At 37.2% G+C, this 20,941-nt stretch overlaps 1 long non-coding RNA gene across 1 annotated transcript; it reads right to left on the reverse strand.

Moving 5' to 3' along the window:
* Positions 1–685: 685 nt before the first annotated feature.
* LOC112474087 lies at positions 686–5,329 on the reverse strand. The gene is made up of 3 exons (XR_003044265.1): positions 5,245–5,329; positions 1,706–1,762; positions 686–1,083 (listed from the first exon to the last, which is right to left on the reverse strand). It is a non-coding gene; the product is annotated as an uncharacterized LOC112474087 (long non-coding RNA).
* Between the last annotated feature and the right edge of the window lie 15,612 nt (positions 5,330–20,941).

Below are 20,941 nucleotides of genomic sequence, written 5' to 3' on the forward strand. Positions count from 1 at the left end.
GTACCTTAAAAACTGAATTGGTCCTTCGAAAGCACATTCTCATTCAATTCTCTTGACTAGAAAATTCCAGACTATGAGGATGCAGCTGAGCTTGTTATATTAAATTGATTGTTTCACTTGTCTGAGGATGAGTAAAACAAATATGGCATCCTTTCATTAAGGGCCACAAACTATACTAAATTAAGAATGCTCCAAGCATTTTGGACCATAGTCAAAGTTAGCTTTAAGAAACCATCCCACAGAACTTTGCGCTATTATAACTTTCAACACAATCTAAGTATTCTCTCCTTACTCCTGGATTACTACCATCAGGTTTTGCCTTTGTGAGAATATCATGTTCACATGCAATGATACTGGTGCCATTTAAGAGCTACATAAAGTCTTTATACCCAGGAGGTATAAAGAGGATTGCTTTCAGGTTAGGTTAAAAGACTTCATCCCATCTATAGTTATAAACATACTTTGTTATAATAATACCTGACTAGAAAAAACAATCGCTGGCCTTTGAAGCATCCCACTCTTTCAAGAAAATCAGCATCCCTCCCAACAGACTCCACAATGATATACCTGTTGACTGTCCTGCTCTCCCATGTGTCCTCTGGATCATAAAAACCGGTTTGGAAAATTGTGGGATTTTTTACTCATTTGTGAATCTCACTGCTTCATGAGTTGATAATGTCCATGTTGTCATCTTTGAACCAAAGTTCTTTATACATATCATTCTTGGGTTTTATTCTCAATCACTTTATCATAAATGGAACTGATAAAATTTTTCAGCCTCAATTTCTTCTGTATGGCAAATGGTTTCTGAGGAATCTTCGATTTTGAAATCGTTAGTATTCAAGTATGTTATATACAGAAATAGGGATCATTCTGCAAGTCGTTGCTATTGCTGTTTTAGCATTTCCACCATTACTGAGCTATACATGAAATTTCCATCAAATATTTGACCACATTTGTCTGTGTAATTCATACTCTCTGTTGACCTGTAGTGAGTATAAGGCATCACTGTACCATTTTCTAAATTCTTTTCCTTAGCATGTCCTCTTTTAGCTTTCTTTACATCTTCATTTGGTATATGACCTAAAATCAAAATGTTATTTTAAAAGCTTTTTCACATGTACACAACTCCCACTCTCATACACTTTCCTGCAGGTTGAAATCTTTACCTCTACTCTGTCTTTGATCATTGTCATAGTGCTTAAAAGAATTCTGAAAAAAGACTGCATGGGCTCAAGTCACAATGCCACCATTTGTTATTCATGTCACCTTGAACACATTACAAAACCTCTTTATTCCTCATTTTCCTGATCTGGAATATGTGAATAATAATACCTAATGTCATAGGGTTATTATAAAGTTTATATGTGCAAGGATTCAATGTGTTAATGAATGTAAAACTCTTAGGACAATGCTTGACACATGATAAACACTATATATCTTAGCTATTATTATCTACGGCCATATAAACTCCACAGCTGTTGGGATTATGTATGTTCCTAGTCTTATTATTTCTGTGTTGTTTTTACTATACTAATCAAATTATCCTGACCATTTAATAGGAAGATGTCATATATATAGCCTACAAACTCAATAAGAGGCCGTTATTTCTCTTGGATATTTAAAGATACTCAAAGGAATAAATGAGCAAAAGATAGCCTTCATCATTACACAAAATAAATAGCATTGCACTGAGGTTACCTACCTCATAGTCATTAGTGCTGGATGTAGGGGTCACAGACACCCCTGGCTCCTGTGATATCTGAAACAAAAATCACAAGACCAGATGTACCACTCATGGCAACGTAAATCAAACATGTCCCCAGCGGGTTGACAGCAAGATTATATACATTTACATGCACATACACATACACATTTACCCAAAGGTCATTAATATTCTTGTTGTTGAATGCATTTGCTGTACATAGCCTTCATCTCCCTCCACAAAAGCACACAAACATTTTTAAAGATTCACTCTAAGTTTCTCACCTGTTGGAAAAAAAAGTCCAAATCTGGTGCTAGCTGAATGTTGAGTACTGCTGTAGAAAAGAATAGGCATGAATCCAACTCTTCAGCTAGAGTTCATTTAAGCAATCAGATACATCTGCTGCTGGCAGACAAAAGAGTGGCAGAAACTACTCATTTTGCTTTTTGTCTATTTTAGGAGGCTTTTTCATAAGAACCCCTCCACCTTAGTAAGAAACAAATGTTTCCCATCTTTTTATTATCTCAAGAGGCTTTTACTATCTCCATAACCATTTTTGTTCAGATTCAACATGCTTAAATATTTCAGTAATTTGGCTTCTGCCTAGGATGTAGAAGTGTAGAGAGAACATTGCTCTCACCGTAACCAGAAAAATTGCAGAATAACTTTTCTTGAACCTATCAGAAAGCTGAGGTTTGGGCAACCAACTGGACTTTTCTGGCTTTAGTACAACTAAAAGCCCTATGTCCTGAGAAACTCCTCAGTCCCAGATAAACTGGGATAGTTGGTCATTCTAGCAAGGGTTGCAGACCAATCAAGAAGCCTGAAATCCAGAGAAAGACTGGCCCCACCAAGGAGAGATAGGATGTGAGCACTTTAAAAAGATACATCAAGCACCATACAAGGTGGTAAGAATTCAGCTAAAATTCTTAATGAATCGCTAAAGGCCATATGTGGACTAGCATGAGAATATAGAACCCGTGGGAGCCTCAGACAAAACAGCTTGCTCCCATTTTCAGTCTCTTCTCTTTGTTCTATGCTGAGTGCATATGAGAAAGATTTGAGACAAGGCAGGAGACCAGAGAGACCCTCCCTTGGTGGTGACAGGCCTATTGAAGGGGAGTAAGTTCCCACTATAGAAAAGAGAAAAGTCCTGCCCAGACCCTTTCTTACACTTGAATATGAGAATAATAGCCTCAAGCTGTTGCCTTGAGGGCCCAGGTAATGACCTTTGATACTGGATAAGGGTAGGAGTAGGAAAGGACAAGCAAACAAATTCTATCCCTGGGGAAGAAGAGACATGAAAAGTCTTGGGCCCAGGATCTCAAACCAATACAATTACAGGATGCTCTTATAAGAGATACTCATCTTCTCAAGATCCATCAAAGATACAAGGCAGAATTTTATGTGCCACAGGAAGACTGAGGAACTGAGAAAGCCCCACTCTTGAAGTTTAAACATTTGAAGCTTGCCTAAGAGAGGCTGGAACGGGATGGCTGAAAGTCTGCTGGGTCCCACTACCGAGCGAGCAAGCACAAGGTAACAACAAGCAGGGGGAAAGGCAAGCATGGAGAAAGGCCTCTTTGTGGTGCAAGTTTTACAGGGAGGCCTAGAAGCTGATAGTGGAACGGAAGCATTGAGAAAATTCCTCCAGTCCTCCAGCCCATGCCTTGAGCATAAGGTAACACTAGAGGAAATTTAAATGAGTGGTGTACTAAAGGTGGAACAATAAAACCTAAACCCAGCTTAACTACTGATTAGACCCACATTACTGACCTAGCAGAAGAAGAAACGTACTTATTTTGAGGCACACATTCTCTTTATCTTAATCTCTACTATTATACACAAGATACCTGGCATTTGATAAAAAATTATGAGATACATAAAAAAAGAAGAAAAACCCATTGTCAAGAGAGAAAGCAATCGACAGAATCCAACTCAGAGATAACCCAAATATAGGAACTATGAGAATTTAAAATAACTTTGATTAATATATGATTCATATATACTAAAGGTTCTAGTAGAAAAAGTGGGTAACATAAATGAATGAATGGAAAATTTTAGCGGAGATAAAAACTATATAAGTCAAACAGAAATGCTAGAAATATAAAACATGGTAACAGAGATGAAGAATCAGTACACTCAATATAGCTAATGAAAGTGTCAGTGAACTTGCAGATATGTCAACAGAAATTACCCAAACTAAAATACAAAGAGAAAAAAGTGTGAAGAAAACACAAAAGAGCATTGAAGAGTTGTGAGATAATATCAAAGAGTCTAACAGAAGTGTGTTTGGAATCCCAGGAGAAGAGAGAGAGAGCAGAAGAAATCTTTGAAGAAGGAATGGCTGAATCTTCCAGTTTCTTCACCAAAGCTAATTACTTTTTAAGGTGAGGTGAATGACAAAAAGAAGTCAAGGCAAGACAGCTGTAATCCCATAGTTTGTAACAATAACTTGGAGTGAATGTTGGTGAGGTGACCATCCTCCTTTCCTTATTCCTTCCTTCCCTTCTCTGCAGTTTCTCTGCAGTTCATTTCTGCAAAACTGGACGGTCAAATCAGGGGAAACAGTTTTGCCAGCACTGAATTGGTTCTAGTAGCAACAGCTGACACAGGTTTGAGGCTCTCCTGTACAAGTGACCGTCATTCTGCAGTTCTAGACTGCTTGTGGTTAGGCTGCAGTTCTTAAAATGCTAAGGCCTTTGGTTTGAGGTTAGCTAGGTTAGTAAGGTTGTGGGTGATATAGATGATACAGTAAGGGTAAGTAAGGGTACCTTCTGGGAGATGGAGGGCTGTGTGAAGGGGGAGAAGCAGTTTTTCGGAAAATTTCAAGTAGTTTCCAACACTCCAACATCTTTAGAACAGTGCTTTCCCAAAGAGAGATAATATGAACCACATGTACAACTTAAATTTTTCTTGTAGTCACATTAAAAAGTAAAAATGAACAGGTAAAATTAATTTTAATATACCAGAGAGTAGGGGGGAGGGGGAGGTAGATGGGGTAAAAGGAGTCAAATATGTGGTGACAGAAAGAAATCTAACTATGGGAGGCAAACACACAATGTAAATATATACTTGCCTTACTGTTAAAATGTACAGCTGAAACTTATTGGATTTCATTAACCACTGTCACCATAAAAAATAAATTTTAAAAAATTAATTTTCATATATTTTATTTAACTCAATATATCTAAAATGCCATTTCAACATGTAATCAATATAAAAATAAAATACTTTACATTAAAAAGTGAGACTTTAAAATCTGGTGTGCATTTTACATTTATAGTACAGCTTATTTCTGACTAGTTACATTACAAGGGCACAATAGCCCCATGCAGTTTGTGGCTACAGTATTAGATGGCACAGCTTTAGAACCTCTTCTGTTTCTTCTCTAAGTCTCTTACTTCTTCCACATCATGTCAAACAAAGCAGCTTCCCTTCTCTGCTCATCCCCAACCCATACCCACCTGCACCAGCCTTTCCAGGGCACCTGTGAAACAGTCCCAGAGCACCCTTTAATATATGACCCGAGTCCTCACCTGCCTCTATCCTTAGGCAAGGAGCCAAACATTTCTGTTCTCAGGGGTGTAGCACTTCCACATTCTGCACATTCTTCAAAAGCCCTGAAATATAATGGGGGGAGGGTGAGTATTGGGTCACAAACGTCTCATGATTTCAATGACTCTCAGTTTAGTCAATAGAATCATAGCTCCTCTGTCTCTTGATGTCTTAGTAGCTACTGAGAGGTCTAGAGTAGAATCCCACTAGCTTTCAATAAAGTTTTGCTTGCTGAACTTCATATCCTGTACAGTGCTCATTTCTATGATATTGAGACCCAAGAACCTGGCATTAGTTGGCTCTGGCTACAGTCAGGGCTTCCATCTCTGGAGGAAGCAAAAAAGTGGTGAGATTTCCAGGACTACCCTTGAGGAACTGGACCTTAAGGGGCACTCCAAAGTCATATCTACTAGAATTCACTGTGAAAATTCACTGATTTTGAGTCGGTGAGAACTCCTTGAAAAGAAGTAGTGAGGGGATGCAATAAGTAGGCAAGACACTTGATTAATCAGTGTTACTCACATCCAGGGTATTCATCAGGTCAAGCTATTGTGGACTTTAGCTGGGCAACAACAGACTGACATCTGCAAAGGTGACTTTCAGGCCTGAGCAGGAATCCTTTCGAATCTACTTTATAATCAACTTCCAAGACAGAAACAGGCGCTAACGATGAGTGACCTCCAGAAGCTACTATTGTGGGAGTTTGAGCCCTGCCACGGTTTCCAGTAACTGACTCTGCTTGGCCAGACCAGGTCAAGGCCCAGAGCGAGGTCGGCAGCGGTTGCCCGCACTTCTGCTTCTCTCCCACTAGGGGGGGACACAGACCTTGATCTGAAGGAGATTAGGGCGGGTACCGGGGACCGGGACGGTCGATCTCCCACCTGGACCCAGGCACCATCAGGTCTGCGCACACCCCACCAGAACCATATCCATTGTTCTTGAAGCCCGAGGAAGCAAAAAGCAACCGAAGATTCGTTACTGCCCGGGATCTAGCATAGCCGCGGCCACGCTGTCTCAGGGACCTCGGTGCCCCCGAGCCTCAGAGACCCCTCTTTCCCCACTCCTGTCCGGGGCGACAACTGCCCGGGGTTTTCACTAGCGGCCGCTCAACCGAAACTAGGGCCTGGAAGCGCGTGGCTGCGGGAACGACAGTTTCCCGGGCGACAGGCCCCGCCCCGGCCGCGCGCCCGGCCGCGCCCCTCGGAGGAGCAGCGGGCGGACAGCTGATTGCGGATCGTGATGCGCTTTGGGTCCTATTTGGGGTCCCTGTTCTTCCCCAGTTTTCTGCGTTGCAACAGCGTTTATTAACAGCTTGGCAAGAGTCCTTGGCACACAGCGTGGCTTAAGTCTCATTTGTTGAATAAACAAGTAAAATGTTCACACGCCACGGAGGGTGCGAGCAAGAGGCTAACAGTCTGGCTCCAGTGGGTCAACCAGTGAGGAACCGCTAAGGCCTCAAGGGGGCGCCCTCTCGCCCAAGGAGCAAACGCTAGGCTTTCAGAGACGAGGACCAAGGACACTCTAAGTTCTGTCTCTTCCTCTCTCACAATTCGCTTATCTCCCTAGCTGGAATCGAAATACCATTTTCATATCACAGATTTCTTATGCAATAAAAATTTAAACGAATCACTTTATTTAAAAATAATATTGACAAAATTAGTATAAGTCCTGCTAATGCAGGAATTATCTATATTAATTTAGTTCTAAGTTTAAAAGAATTGCAAATATCCTGTTAACATATTAGCAGCTTACCTCTTGTTCACTTTTTCAGTAACTGGAATGGTACATTGAAACCCGTTTCAAACACATATGAGTTGGAGATGCTATTGTAATAAGTATCTTCTTCCCAAATAAGTGTATATAAAAGTTTAAATTAGATCTAAAACTTTTCCTAACTGCAAGGTTAAATCATGCAACGGTAGAACAGGTATCTACCCACCTGATCTAGCAAATATTGGCTGATGTTTTACATAATCACAAGTAGATTAATTGCACAGATCTTAAATCAACGTGATGATGTGATATTCATTGTGAAAGTTTCCCCCCACATCATGTTAACACATCCATCACATGTTTACCACTTTTATTTTTCTGAGAACATTTAAATTCTACTCTTAGTAGATTTCATGATAAAATAGTATTATCAACTGTAGATGCCATGTTATGTATTGGGTCCAAACTTTATTTTGTAACTGAAAGTTTTGTACTCTTTTATCAACTTCTCCCTGTTTAACTGTTGAATTCTGAAAGTTCTTTATATATTCTAAACACTAGTTCTTTGTCAGATATGTATTTTGAAAATATTTTCTTCCACTATGTAACTTGCCTTTTCAGCGTCTTTCACAGAGAGAATTATCAATTTTGATGTCCAGTTTATCAATTTTTCTTTTAATGAGTGATATTTTTGGTGACAAGCCTAAGAATTCCTAGCCCTAGATCTTGACGATTTTCTCCTATTTTCTTAAAAGCTTTATAGTTTCACATTTAACATTTAACTTTTGGCCCATTTTGAGTTAATTTTTGTGTAACATGTGAGACTTAGGTCAGAATTTATCTATCTATCTATCTATCTATCTATCTATCTATCTATCTATCTATCTATCATCTATCTATCTATTTATTGCCAATGGATGTCCAGTTGCTTTAGCATCAATTAGACCTCTACCATCTTTTTTGAAACAAACTTTGTTTAAAAAATTGTAAATTTAGCAAAACAAAATTAGTTGAAGATGTAGAAATTAAATCTTATTAAGAAAATAATATGTTAGCTATAAAAAAATTAATACTCTTTTTTGCATTAAGTATGACAGCAGGAGAAGAGGTATTTTTTGAACTGATAGGCCTCATAATGTATTCTGCATAAATAATTCAAAAGGAGGGGAATGGTGTATGTAGCATTATTTATACTAGTGAACATATATATTTTTATCCTAAAAGTATAATGTTGTATGTACCCGAATGCTATTTTATGTTTTTTTGTCTTTATTGAAATATAATAGACAACTAGTTGCCTGCATTTACATTGTATAATTCAATGAGGTTTTTTGTCAATTATAGTTGGTATGTAACACACCAGCCTCAGCTGTACAGCATATTGATCAGAGATCCACACAACTTGAGAAACACTTACCCCACCACATCTAGCACCCCTCCCCACCACATATTCATTCTAACATTAACCATCTTCCTCATGCTATACTCTATATCCCCATGTCTACTCTGCAACCATCCACTTGTACCTTTCAATTCCTTTGCCCTAACCCCCTTCCCATCTAGTAGCCCTCAAAATATTCTCTGTTTTGAGGAGTTTGTTTCCGTTTTTGTTGTTGTTGATGATTTTGTTCTTTAGATTCCACATATATGTGAAATCATGCGATATTTGTCTTTCTCTATCCAACTCATTTCATTCAACGCAATACCCTCTCGGTCTGTCAAGGCAATATCTTTTTCCATCCCCTTCCTTTCAATCTGTGTGTGTCTTTTAATATGAAGTGAGTCTCTTGAAGGCAGCAAATGTAGGGATCTTGTTTTCATATCCATTCAACCACTCTATCTTTTGGTTGGAGCACTTAATTCTTTTCCATTTGAGGTATTTGTTGATAGGAATGTAGCTGTTACCATTCTTTATTCTTGTTTTTGATATATGTTTTTTCTTCTTAAAGAAGTCCCTCCAATATTTCTTGTAATACTGGCTTGGCGGTAATAAATTCTTTTAGCTTATTTTTGTCTGGGAAGCTCTTTATCTGTCCTTTAATTATAAATGATAGCTTTGCTGGATAAAGTATTCTTGGTTGTAGATCCTGGGTTTTCATCACGTTGAATATTTTGTGCCAAGCCTTTCTGTCCTGCATAGTTTCTTTTGAGAAAACAGCTGCCAGTTTTATGGGTGCTCCCTTGGAGGTAACTATCTACTTATCTCTTGCTGCTTTTAATATTCTCTTTTTGTATTTAAACTTTGGCATTTTAATTATGTTGTGTCTTGATGTGGGCCTCTTTGGGTTCCTGGTTTTTGGGATTCTCTGAGCATCCTGGGGTTTTATGTCCATTTCATTCACTAGATTAGAGAAGTTCTCCATCATTATTTCTTCAAATAGCTGTTCAACATCTTGTTTTCTCTCAGGTACCCCAATGACACAGATATTTTTATCTTTAGTAGTGTCCCATAGGCTCCTTAGATTATTATATAGTCTTAACTTCTTTTTTCTTGCCATTCTGATTGATTGTCCTTGGCTTTCCCATCCTTTATATAAGTCATTTGATCCTCTTCTTTACTCACTTCATTTATTCTTTTGTTTATTCCATTTAATATACTTCTCATCTCAGATAATGTGTTCTTCATTTCTGACTGGTTCCCTTTTATAATTTCCATTTCCATTTTTACGTTTTTTTTTTTTTATCTTTTTGTTGAAGTTCTCACTGAATTCATCAACACTTTCCAAAAGTTCATAGAACAGTATTTTGAACTCAGCATCTGTTAGATTGCTTGACTCCATTATTTCTGGATCTCTATTTTGTTCCCTCATATGGTTTCTGCTTCTTTGTCTTCCCATTTTGGCTGCCTTTCTGTGTCTGTTTCTGTGTACTAAGCAAAGCTTCTAAGTCTCCCAGGCTTATTAGTACAACTTTGTGAGTTAAGTATCCAATGGCACAGTCCTGAGAGGGGTTCAGCTGCAGGCCAAATTTAGCCCAAGCCTGTGCCCCTCTGGGACCCCCTGTTGAAATTCAGCAAGCAATCCACAGATTCTGTGCTTATAGTTGCCTCAAAAGGCTACACCAGAAACTGAGACCAGCTGCCACCAGTGTGAGTCTTGGAGTTGGCTTAGCAAGGAACACCTGATTCGCTGAGGATACACCTGGATGTGGCTTGAGTGGGGCCCCGAGTTGGAGGAGGCAGAGTTTCAGGGATTCCTCTGTTATCCAGTTTGATGATGTCTCTGCTATGGCGGTGCTGCGTCCATGCACTGGGAGGTGGGAGGGCTCAACAGAGGAACAATGGATACCACCGGCAGGGGAGAGAGCCTCACCGAGGCCCTCACTCCAGCAACTCAAGTGTCACCCTGTAAGTCCCTGTGCAGCCAAACCGGCACTGGTGCTCAGAGCGAGCAGGTCTGTCAACATGGAAGTCTGCTTGAGGACGCGGCCCCTTTAAGAGGTGTCTGCAGCTGCCACTGCCGCAGCCGCTGCCGCTGCCGCAGCCGCAGCTTCAGTCCCACTCAGCCGCTCTGGTACGGGCAGCCTCGAGTCCTTGCCTCATCCTACCTTCTGCCATTGCAGGGTGATTTCTTAGATTTCTCCTTAGTTGTATGCCTTGTTCATCTAGCTCCCAGGTGATTTTCCTTGCTGTTTGCTCCTTCTTTCTGTCTCAACTTTGATTTGGTTGCCAGAGGGATGAACAGAGACTCTATCATTTACACCATTTCCCCCGCTCTCTATTTTATGTAATTTTTAAAAGGAATGTATATGGAAATATTATTGCAACATGAGTCATGGAAAAAATATTTTTTTAACTGAGATATAATTGACATATAATACTGTATTAGTTTTAGGTAATACATCATCTTTTAATCTCTTAAATTATTAAACAGGTGAACAGCAAAGCTTCATTATCATTAGTTATCATTCAGGATGCTTTCTTGCATTGTAATGAAAATTAATTTACTGTAGTTTATTTTTGGACATCTCTTACCCTGTCATTGGTTCTTCTCAAAAAATATACTCAGGACAAAACAAGAAGATATTTAACTTGTTATCTCTTTTCATCGTTGCCCTGATATGCTGTTCTATAGCTTGTAAAATGAAATTTTACCCACTACTGTGGGATTTACATTTGTATCTTAGTCTTGATTTTAATGAGGATGTCTCTAATGTAGCTTCATTTAGTATAAATGTTGGTTTGGGGATCGGGATACATGTATTTTATCAAATTAATGATGTATCAACTGCTTACGGTTTAAAAGTTTTTATCCAGAACAAGATTTTATCCAATACGTCTCAGTGTCTAAAGAAATTATAATATATTTATATATTGATATTTGATATGACAATTTATATAAACAGATTTTCTGATATTGATCCAATCTTTATTCCTAAAATAAATCATCTTTGGTCATATTGTATTAGTTTTTTAATATGCTGCTTTGCTAATATTTTACTTACAATTTATGTCTATATTCATAAGTGAGATTTTTCTCTCTGTATATTTTTTTCCATCCATAGAATCTTTTCTCATGAAGAGTAGTTCCAAAATGGAAGCTCCTTCTTTTGCTGTGCTATATAAATGTACAAATAGCATTGAGATCATCTGCTTTTTTTAAGGTTTGGAAATACTCCCATGTAAAACTATTTTTTAAAAAATATTTTTTATTTTTCAAATATAGTTGATCTATGGTATTAAATTAGTTTTGGGTGTATGATACGATGATAAGACATTTATATAACTTACAAAGTGATCACCTGGATAAATTTTGTACCTATCTAACACCATACATAGTTATTATAATATTATTGACTATATTCCTTATACTGTACTTTATCTCTCTATGAGTATTTTGTAACTACCAATTTGTACTTTTTAATCCCATCTCCTTTTTTACTCCCTCCAAACCCCTTTCATCTGGTAACCCTCAAAATGTTCTCTGTTTCTATGAGTTTGTTTGTTTTATTTGTTTATTTTGTTCTTTAGATTCCACATGTAGGTGAAATCATATGGCATTTGTCTTTATCTGACTTATTCCACTCAGCAATATACCTTTTAGTTCCATCCATTTTGTTGCAGATGGCAAGATTTCATTCATTCATTCATTCATTCATTCATTCATATGGCTGAGTAATATTCCATTGTACATGTGTACCACTTCTTCTTTATCCATTCATCCACTGATGGATACCCAGGTTGCCTCCATATCTTGGCTATTGTTAATAATACTATAATGAACATGTGGATGCACATATCCCTCCAAAGTAGTATTTAGGGCTTCTTTGGATAAATACTCATAAGTGAGATTGCTTGGTCTTTCTTTGTCTCTTGTTTTAAAGCCTATTTTGTCTGGTATAAATATTGCTACCCGAGACTGGTTTTTTTTTTTTTTTTTTCATTTTCATTTTCATGAAATATCTTTTTCTATCTCTTTGCTTTTAGTCTGTGTGTGTCTTTTGATCTGAAGTGAGTCTCTTGTAGGCAGCATATGTAAGGGGCTTGCTTTCTTATCCATTCAGCTACCCTATCTTTTGATTGGAACTTTTAATTATTTTTCATTTGAAGTTTTTGTTGATAGATATGTAGTTATTGCCATTTTATTATGCATATTTTTGCTATGTATATTTTTCTTCTTCTTAAAGAAGTCCTTCCAATACTTTCTGTAATGCTGGCTTGGTGGTGATGAACTCTTTTAGTTTTTCCTTGTCTGGGAAGCTCTTAATTTGTTTTTTGATTCTAAATGATAACTTTGCTGGGTAGAATAATCTTGGTTGTAGGTCCTTTTCATCACTTTGACTATTTCCTGCTAATCCCTTCTGGCCTGCAAAGTTTCGGTTGAAAAATTAGTTGACAATCTTATGGAAACTCCTTTGTAGGTAAATAATTGCTTTTCTTTTGCTGCTTTTGAGATTCTCTCTTTGTCTTTAATCTTTGGCATTTTAATTATGTGTTTTGGTGTGAGCCTCTTTGGGTTCATCTTGTTTGGGACTCTGCGCTTTCTGGGGTTGTGTGTCTATTTTCTTTACCAGGTTAAGGAAGTTTTCTGTCATTATTTCTTCAGATAGGTTTCCAATTTCTTGCTCTTTCTCTCATCTCTTTCTGATATCTCTATGATGTGAATATTGGTATGCTTGACATTGTCCCAGAGGCCCCTTACACTGTTTTCATTTTTTTGGATTCTTTTTTCTTATTGCTGTTCTGTTTGGGTGCTTTCTGCTATCACATCCTTGAAATCGCTGATATGATCCTCTATTTCATCCAATCTGTTGATTCCCTCTAATGTACTCTTCATCTCAGATATTGTATTCTTCATTTCTGACTGATTCTCTTTTATGTTTTCCATTTCCATTTTTATGTTTTTTTTTCTCTTTGTTAAAGTTCTCACTGAGTTTATCTACTTTTCTCCTAAGTTCATTGAGCATCCCTATAACCAGTGTTTTAAACTCTGCATCTGGTAGATTGCTTGTATAAGAGGAACCGAGGTTGGCTGCTGCTAGTGTCGGACTTCAGGCTGCTCAGCAAGAGGTACAGGGCATGCCAAGGCCAGATGCTGCTTCTGTGGATTTTGTGAGCCTTTGAGAGACTTTAGGAAATTCGGTAGCATGAGCTAAGACAGGCCATCTGTATGGAAAAAACTACCGGAGGCAGCTTGAGTGGGCCCACAAGTTGGGAGGCGTGGAGTCTCAGGGGATCAGCAGGGCAGGGTAACAAGCATTAGCTACGGCAATAGAGACTAAGATATGGCATCCACTTGTGTCTGCATGCTGGGTTGAGGGAGACTCAACAAAGGAACAATGGATACTGCCCACACTTCTGTCCAGGAGAATGCTGCTCCTCCAGCCCTCACCTTGAAGTCAGACAACTCATTTCCTCCTTGTATGTCCCAGGTACTCCCTGAGCAGCTGCCCTAGTGATGGATCTCAGAGCAAGTGAGTCCATCACCTAGTAAGTTTGCACGGGCTCTTTAAGAGGAATGTCTGTGACTCCCTCAACTTTCTGTCTCAGCTACAATTTCTGCTGGTTTTCACAGCCAAAAGCTGTGGGGACTTCTCTTCCCAGCAATGGAACCCTGGTCTGGGGAGCCCAGTGTGGAGCTGGGACCCCTCACTCCTCAGTAAGGGTGGAGTCTCTACAGCCATATAACCCTCTGGATTCTCGACCACCACGTGTGGTTGTGGGACAGCCCATTTCGTGTCTCTGCCTCTCTTGCCAGTCTCAAGGTGATCTCTTATGTATGTCCTTAGTTGTAGAACTTCTCTTCAACCAAACCTCAGGCAATTCCCAGTGATGGTTGTTCTGTAGTTTCATTGTAATTGTGACATGGTTGTGCTACCCTCCATGCCATCTTGATAGGTTGTCCTGAAACTGTCTTGACATAGCATTTTGGGGAAAACAGATCTTTGACGAATTTTAAATATATTCTGTGGTAACTGATCTATTTTGACCAATATTGGTAGGTTATATTTTAATAAAATTAAGTGTATTGGAACATTGTATATTTCATTTAGGTTTCCCAATTTAGTTACACAGAGTTTAGCAAAGTCGTCTCTTATGTGTCAGGTTCACCTCTTCTGCAGCAATTTCCTCTATTATATCTCATTTTATATAATTGTATTTTTCTTTTTTTTAAATTAGATTAAAAGTATTTTATTGATCCTTACCCTGCTCTACAAAGAATCAGCTTTCAGACCTTTAAGAAATGTCTGACTTTTTTTCTGATTTTGAATTAATAACATACCTACCTTTTTCTTTTATTTCCTTCCTCTACTTTCTTATATTTATTTTCATTGTTTTTTTAAAAAAAATTTTATTATTAAATTACAGTTGACATTTATTATTATTTATATTAATTTCAGGTTATTGTTCTTTCTTTAACTTCTAAAGGTAGATGCTTACTTTACTTATTTAAATGTTTTTGTTTATTAATATAATAATTTAACTTATACATTTTCTTCTGAACAGTGCCATAGTAATACCCATGGATTTCGATACGAAATATGATAATTATTAGTTTTAATATATTATCCAATTTCAATTTGGAATTCCCATTGGAGTCAATAATTGTTTAAAACTTGTAAAATTAAAATTTCCAGATGATAAGAAAATTTAGTTTTCAAAATTTATTATAAATATTTGGTTTTTATTCTGTATAAATTTTACTCATAGTATGTTGTCTATAGTATTTATCTATTTAAAAAGAATTTTCTTGTGGCCTAATATGTAATCAATTATCATGACTTCTCCCTCCTTTGGTTTCTGGGAAAGAAGGTCAGTTGTTTTGTTTCTCAGAATGTTTATTTTAATATAAAATATATAAATACATTAGCATGCTACTTAGTCTGATATCTTTATTTATTTATTTTTGTTCACTTGGAATTTCTTGGACATAAAGTAATAAGTTCTCTTTTTATTAATGCATTTTAAATCTATTTCTCCTCACATAACTCCTGCAATTTTTGTTTATGAATATTGATGTTATATTACTTGGAACATAGATATTCATAATTGTTATTTTTCATTGTTATCTGTATGCTTTATTATTATAAAGTAGTCTTTGAGACATCTCATTTGATAAAGTTTTCTTTACATTCATGTTATCTGATGTAAGATAGTGACCTTGGTTCCCATTTTTTTTCCTATGCCTTACATTTGACCACCATTTTCCTTTCAAAATGTTCAACGACTCTGTTATTAAGAAGGTCTGCTGTATATATTACTAAGTTGGTTTTGCTTATGTGAAAGTCTTCTCAATAGGTAATTTAAATTTATTACTATCAACAGTAGTCTGCCAGAACTGACCCATGTTGGATCACAAGTTCCCAACTTCCCAACTCCACATTCAGTGATGTCAGATTTGTAGCTTGAAATTGGCCATGGCAAGAGTATGTGCACCAAGGAAGTCAGCAAAAGCTACAGTTTAAGATTTTGTTTTCTTTTGTTTTCTTGTGTCCTGTTGTTCAACTATTTTTAGCACACCGCTGGCTATCACTAATATGTTTAGCATAGTTCTGTCATGCTATTTTATTTTATATTTCTACTATCTACTATGCAATGTGTTTTGTACTTTTTTAAATGAGTGATTATTCTAATACTTTGGAAAGTATTTATTTTTGATCTAAAGATTATTGTTACAACCATAACTTAGGATAAAACCTTTAATCCTACATTTGTTAAGATAGAATCTATTTACTCCACCCTGTGAGCAGTTACAAATTAACATACTTCCTTTTTCTTCCCCTTCACCCTTCTTTTCAATTTTAGTTGCTATTTTTCTTAGCATTTACGTTTGTATTGCTGAATAAACTTCCATTCTTTTTACATGATTTATCAGCATCCAATTAGATCTTTTGTCCCCTTGCTAAAGGATGAGTGAATTCAGTAAATATTAGTACTTACTTATTCTCCCAATTCTTTTCTCAAATCTGTTAGATATGTCATTTCCATGTTGTCAGGATTACTACATTTACATTCTGTGTTGTTACCATAATTTCTGCTTTTGTTTAATCATTATCCTGCAATAAAGTAGATTCAATCTTAATGCCAGTCCTGTGCAATTGATTAAAGTTTAACTTCTAGTATTTTTCTACAAAGAAAAGCTCATAAGATGTTTAAGATGTTCATTTCTTACCTTTATACTTGAAGACATTTGGTTGAGTAAAATATTCCTTGATTACAATTTTTCTTCCTGAGGATTTTATAAGTGTTACTGCACTATTTGCTGCCATGGGAATTTGCTCTGGGGAAATCTGAGATCAGCCTTATTTTTTCCTTGGTAAATGACTTAATATTTTTGCATAACTCTCAAAGGATTCTTTGTCTTTGAAGTTCAGTAGCTTTATTACAGTATGTCTCTGTATTACTTTTTCCTGAGGCATTTTGCGTCCTTTCAATTTTGCAATCAAACTCTCTTTTAATTTTAAAAGTTTTTTGATAAAATATTTATAATTTTCAAGTTGTCTAAAGAAACTTCCCCTCCTCATTAATATTCTTCATATTCTGCTTGTTTTCTTTTTCTTTTTCTCTTTTGTTTTTGTAGATCTTCTGCAGTTCCTTTTGGACCTCATTTTTTACTAAGGTGAGTTTTTCCTACATCAGACATATGAAAAGTTTAATGGAGGTGGGGCCAGGCCTATGTTTTAAGTGAGCAGAAATTTTCTTTTGTTTTTGAATTTTAAGTATTAGTTTTTTATAGCCTTTCATTCTCCTTAATAATAGAAAAAGGCAGCTATAGGGCTGTCCTCTCCCCCTACCACATGGGTAGGCTGTTACCTGAAATTAGGTCTTGTCTGTATAATTCAACTTTGCCTCCTCCACTTTACACATCAAAACCAGGCCCTGGGAACCTGCTGTTGTCTGTACACTATATCCCTTCAGTAACAAACAAAAGACTTGTTTTACATTTCACAGTGTGCTCCTTTACATAGAAAATACTTAATGTACTTTATGATCTCTTCCAGAGATCTATAGCCGTGGAATCTTCTTTCCACTTCCTTCATACTCCTTATAGACTTCCAGTGCTCTCTAAACTTTCCTGCTTCCTCTAGTTTTATGACTAGGGGTTTCATCAATCTCCTAGCATTTCTGAAGGAAGGCTTTGCATTTCTGCTTCTCATTCTGCTCGTTGCTTGAAGTTGATTTCCAAGAAAAGGAAGAAATGGAAACTTTATGCCCATCTTTAAATCAAAGGTCCTGAAACTGAACTCTTATCTTGCTGAAGTTTAGTCAGTTGCAGTTTCCGACTTCTAGCCATGACAACTTGCTGGGGATTTTTTGATGTGTCTAGACTCGGGAATATGTAGAGGAAATGTGGCCAGTGACAAACTTCCAATGAAAAATTTACCTATTGCATATCTCCTTTTGAATATCTAGTCTGATAACTCTTCCCTGACTTTCGACCTAGCAATAAGCCCCTCTAGCTAGATAAATGATTCTAGTTCATAGTCTAAATAAAGGACAATTTTTCTAGGTCCCCTGTTTCCTGTTATCTCAGTCTTTGTTGTCTTCCTAGTTCCCATCTCATCTGTGAGCCGCCTGAAAATTCCCTGCCATCAGAATACTTGAAATAAACTGTTCTCCAGGTCTTCTTCCAATAATGAACTTCAGTGTTTCCTACCTCCTAGAAACACTTAAAATGAAACCATATCAATATACTTTTAGATTGTGACATTGGAGGAAAAGTCTTGCAATCTGCTTGTTATGAAGAGATTTCTCCTCCACAGAATTCTTTGGCTGCTTTTTAGGGCCATAGATTTCTCTATATTATCGAACCAAAAATCCCTTCCTCTTTATTCTGTGTCAGATCCTCTGTTTCCTGTATGCTCAGACCTTCCTCTCTCTTGATTTATTCTTTTATTTTGGTGTAACACCTCTCCTAGTAGTTTGCTAAGGATGAGTGTGAGAGGAAAAAAACATTTTAAGACATTATATGTCTGAAAATATCTTTATTTTTCTCTCATTTTCATTAAAAATTTGGCTTGGAATAGACTTCTAGGTTGGAAATATTTTATCTCAGAATGTTGAAGACCTTACTCCATCTGCTAGCTTCTAGGGTTGTTGAGAAATTCAATGCCTACCTGATTCTTGAACTTCTGTATGGAACCTTCTTTTACCTATTTATGAGAAGTTTTAGGATTTTTATTACTGCTGTTCTGAAATTTCATAATAATATCTTTTTGTAGTTCCTTTCATGGTCAATGTGCCACATCTCTGCTGGGTTCCTTAAATAAGGAATTCATGTTTTTCTCTTTGGGAAATTATTCTTTTTTTATAATTTGCTTCTATTGGAAACTTTATTATTCAAATATTGAATCTTTTGGATTTAAAAAAATTATATTACTGTGGTAATTATAACCTTGATTTACAACATTTTGAGAGCCAAGTAGAAGAAGTCACTTGAATAAGCAGGTTCTTCTATAATCTTCCTGTTTGGAGTATGCTGACTTATTCTCACTCAGCTATTTCTGCTTCAAGTTCACCTGCTTCCTCATCTTGTGGAAGTAAACTTCCTGTTGTCATGGTTATCTGACTATTTGAACTAAAAGAAAAAAATCTGGAATTCAAACAGACTTTCAGCCAGTTCTTTGGAGGTTTTGCCTCATTCTGAACCCCTGTCCTCAGAGATATCAGATGCTTACAATTCCCATGACTGTTTTTTACGCCCTATGATTGTAACCCTTTTCTAACTTAGCAGTATAAAAATCACCCGAAGAGCCCGTTGATACCCACATATCTGGACCCACTCCAAGAGATTCCCATTCAGTAGGTATGTGGTGGGGCCAGAGTATCTGCATTTCTAATCGGCTCCCAGGTGATGCTGACACAGGATGCTTTTACCTGCAGGCATTTCACCTTCAGTTTCCTGACTACTGAAGATCTATTCTTCTAATACTCATTCAACCAATTCCATTTTCCAAAATCGTATTCAATTATCTGGACATCTTTGATCTCACTTCTCATTCTGTCTGTCCTTACAGACTTATATATTTAAAAAATCTTTTATCTTGTCTTTATGTGGTATGGGAAGAAAGTGGAAATAAAAGCAAATATTTAGACTGCTGCCATTCTAACCAGAAGTATAATTTGATTATATGTAAGCTTGGGGCAAATCTTGATAGTGGTCCTCTCATACTTTCAAACAGCAACTTCTCTATTCTCCACACAGGCTGTTACATTATTTCTCTTTTTGTATTTTATCTTTTCGTGTACTTCTCCTTCCCAGTAAAAGCTCCCCTTCAACTTAAGTCCTTCAACTTCCTAACTAGCACCTCTTTTTTGTCTAGGCCCAGAGGAATAAAACTTGTTCTCCTGCTCAGGAAAATTCCTTTATTTTGTGCCATCATTCATTCTCTTGAAATTCTGTATTTTTAACTTATTGCTCCCTATGAATGCTGTAAATTTGTGCATTTCTCTCTCCTATTTATAAAATAAATAAGACAACTTCCCCCACCCCCACCAAATTGTCTCTGGAATATAGGTTTACCTTTTGCTTATTTTTAGCACATTCTCTCTTGGGTCTGAATTTTGGGGAATCTTGTACTTTAAGTATTTTGGGGTGACAGATAGTAGGTGGCTATGGATACCTACAAGATCAATAGCTGACAGACAACCCAGTAAAGCATCAAGATGTGTTAGGTGTTTTGGCTCTGAGAGGGGGTACATGTAGTAGCTAGTTTATTTTCCTCACGTAAGTCTAGAGAGAGGCCATGATTCAGTGATGGCAGGACAAGTGACCATCTGATGCTCTAAGCCTTTTCCTCACAATTGCCAGTTGCCTGCTAGGTTGTAACCAACATGGAGGGTAGATATCAAGGGATGAGAACTAGAGACTCTTAGATTCAGCTGTGTCTTCCAAAAAGTAGATTCTCCCTCCCCCTTACAGTTTTGGTGACTGAAGTATCATCTTAATAAAAGAACCACTTTCCCAACAATCATCTCTGGGAGTTATCAGGACAACTGTGGGTTTCCTGTTTCTCCCCTGACACTCTGCTGTGGGGTATTTTCTATCTGCCAACTACTGCCCAACACAGTCTCTACTGACATTCCTGGTTCTGTTCCTTTCATTTAATTCTGATGTTCATGACTCTGCATTGCCACTTTTCAACTGCACACTGTCTTCATGCTGTACACTTTGGTATGTGCTTTCTTCTGGATACTACTATCTTTCCTCAGGAACTATCATCTCCCACTTGGTACCACCTTGTCTCATTGGGTGTTTCTGCTGCTCTTCTGGGCACCACAGCTCCCATTGGGATTGGTGACTATAATGCAGTAGAGTTATCATGTGCCAGAGCTCCATGGTGTTCCATGGGGGAGAACACTCCTCTCCTTTGTTGTATTTGATCATTAAGCACCATGACCATGATGCTTGTGCCTGTGTTCAACATAATGATTAGAAGAATAGCTCTTTTATTTTCATTATACTCCCATTTCCCAGGCCACATGGCAAACAATTATACTTAGAATGGTTTCTTACCATCTGATGT

Source organism: Pteropus alecto, unplaced genomic scaffold (genome assembly GCF_000325575.1).
Source record: "Pteropus alecto unplaced genomic scaffold, ASM32557v1 scaffold88, whole genome shotgun sequence".
Lineage (NCBI taxonomy): Eukaryota > Metazoa > Chordata > Mammalia > Chiroptera > Pteropodidae > Pteropus > Pteropus alecto.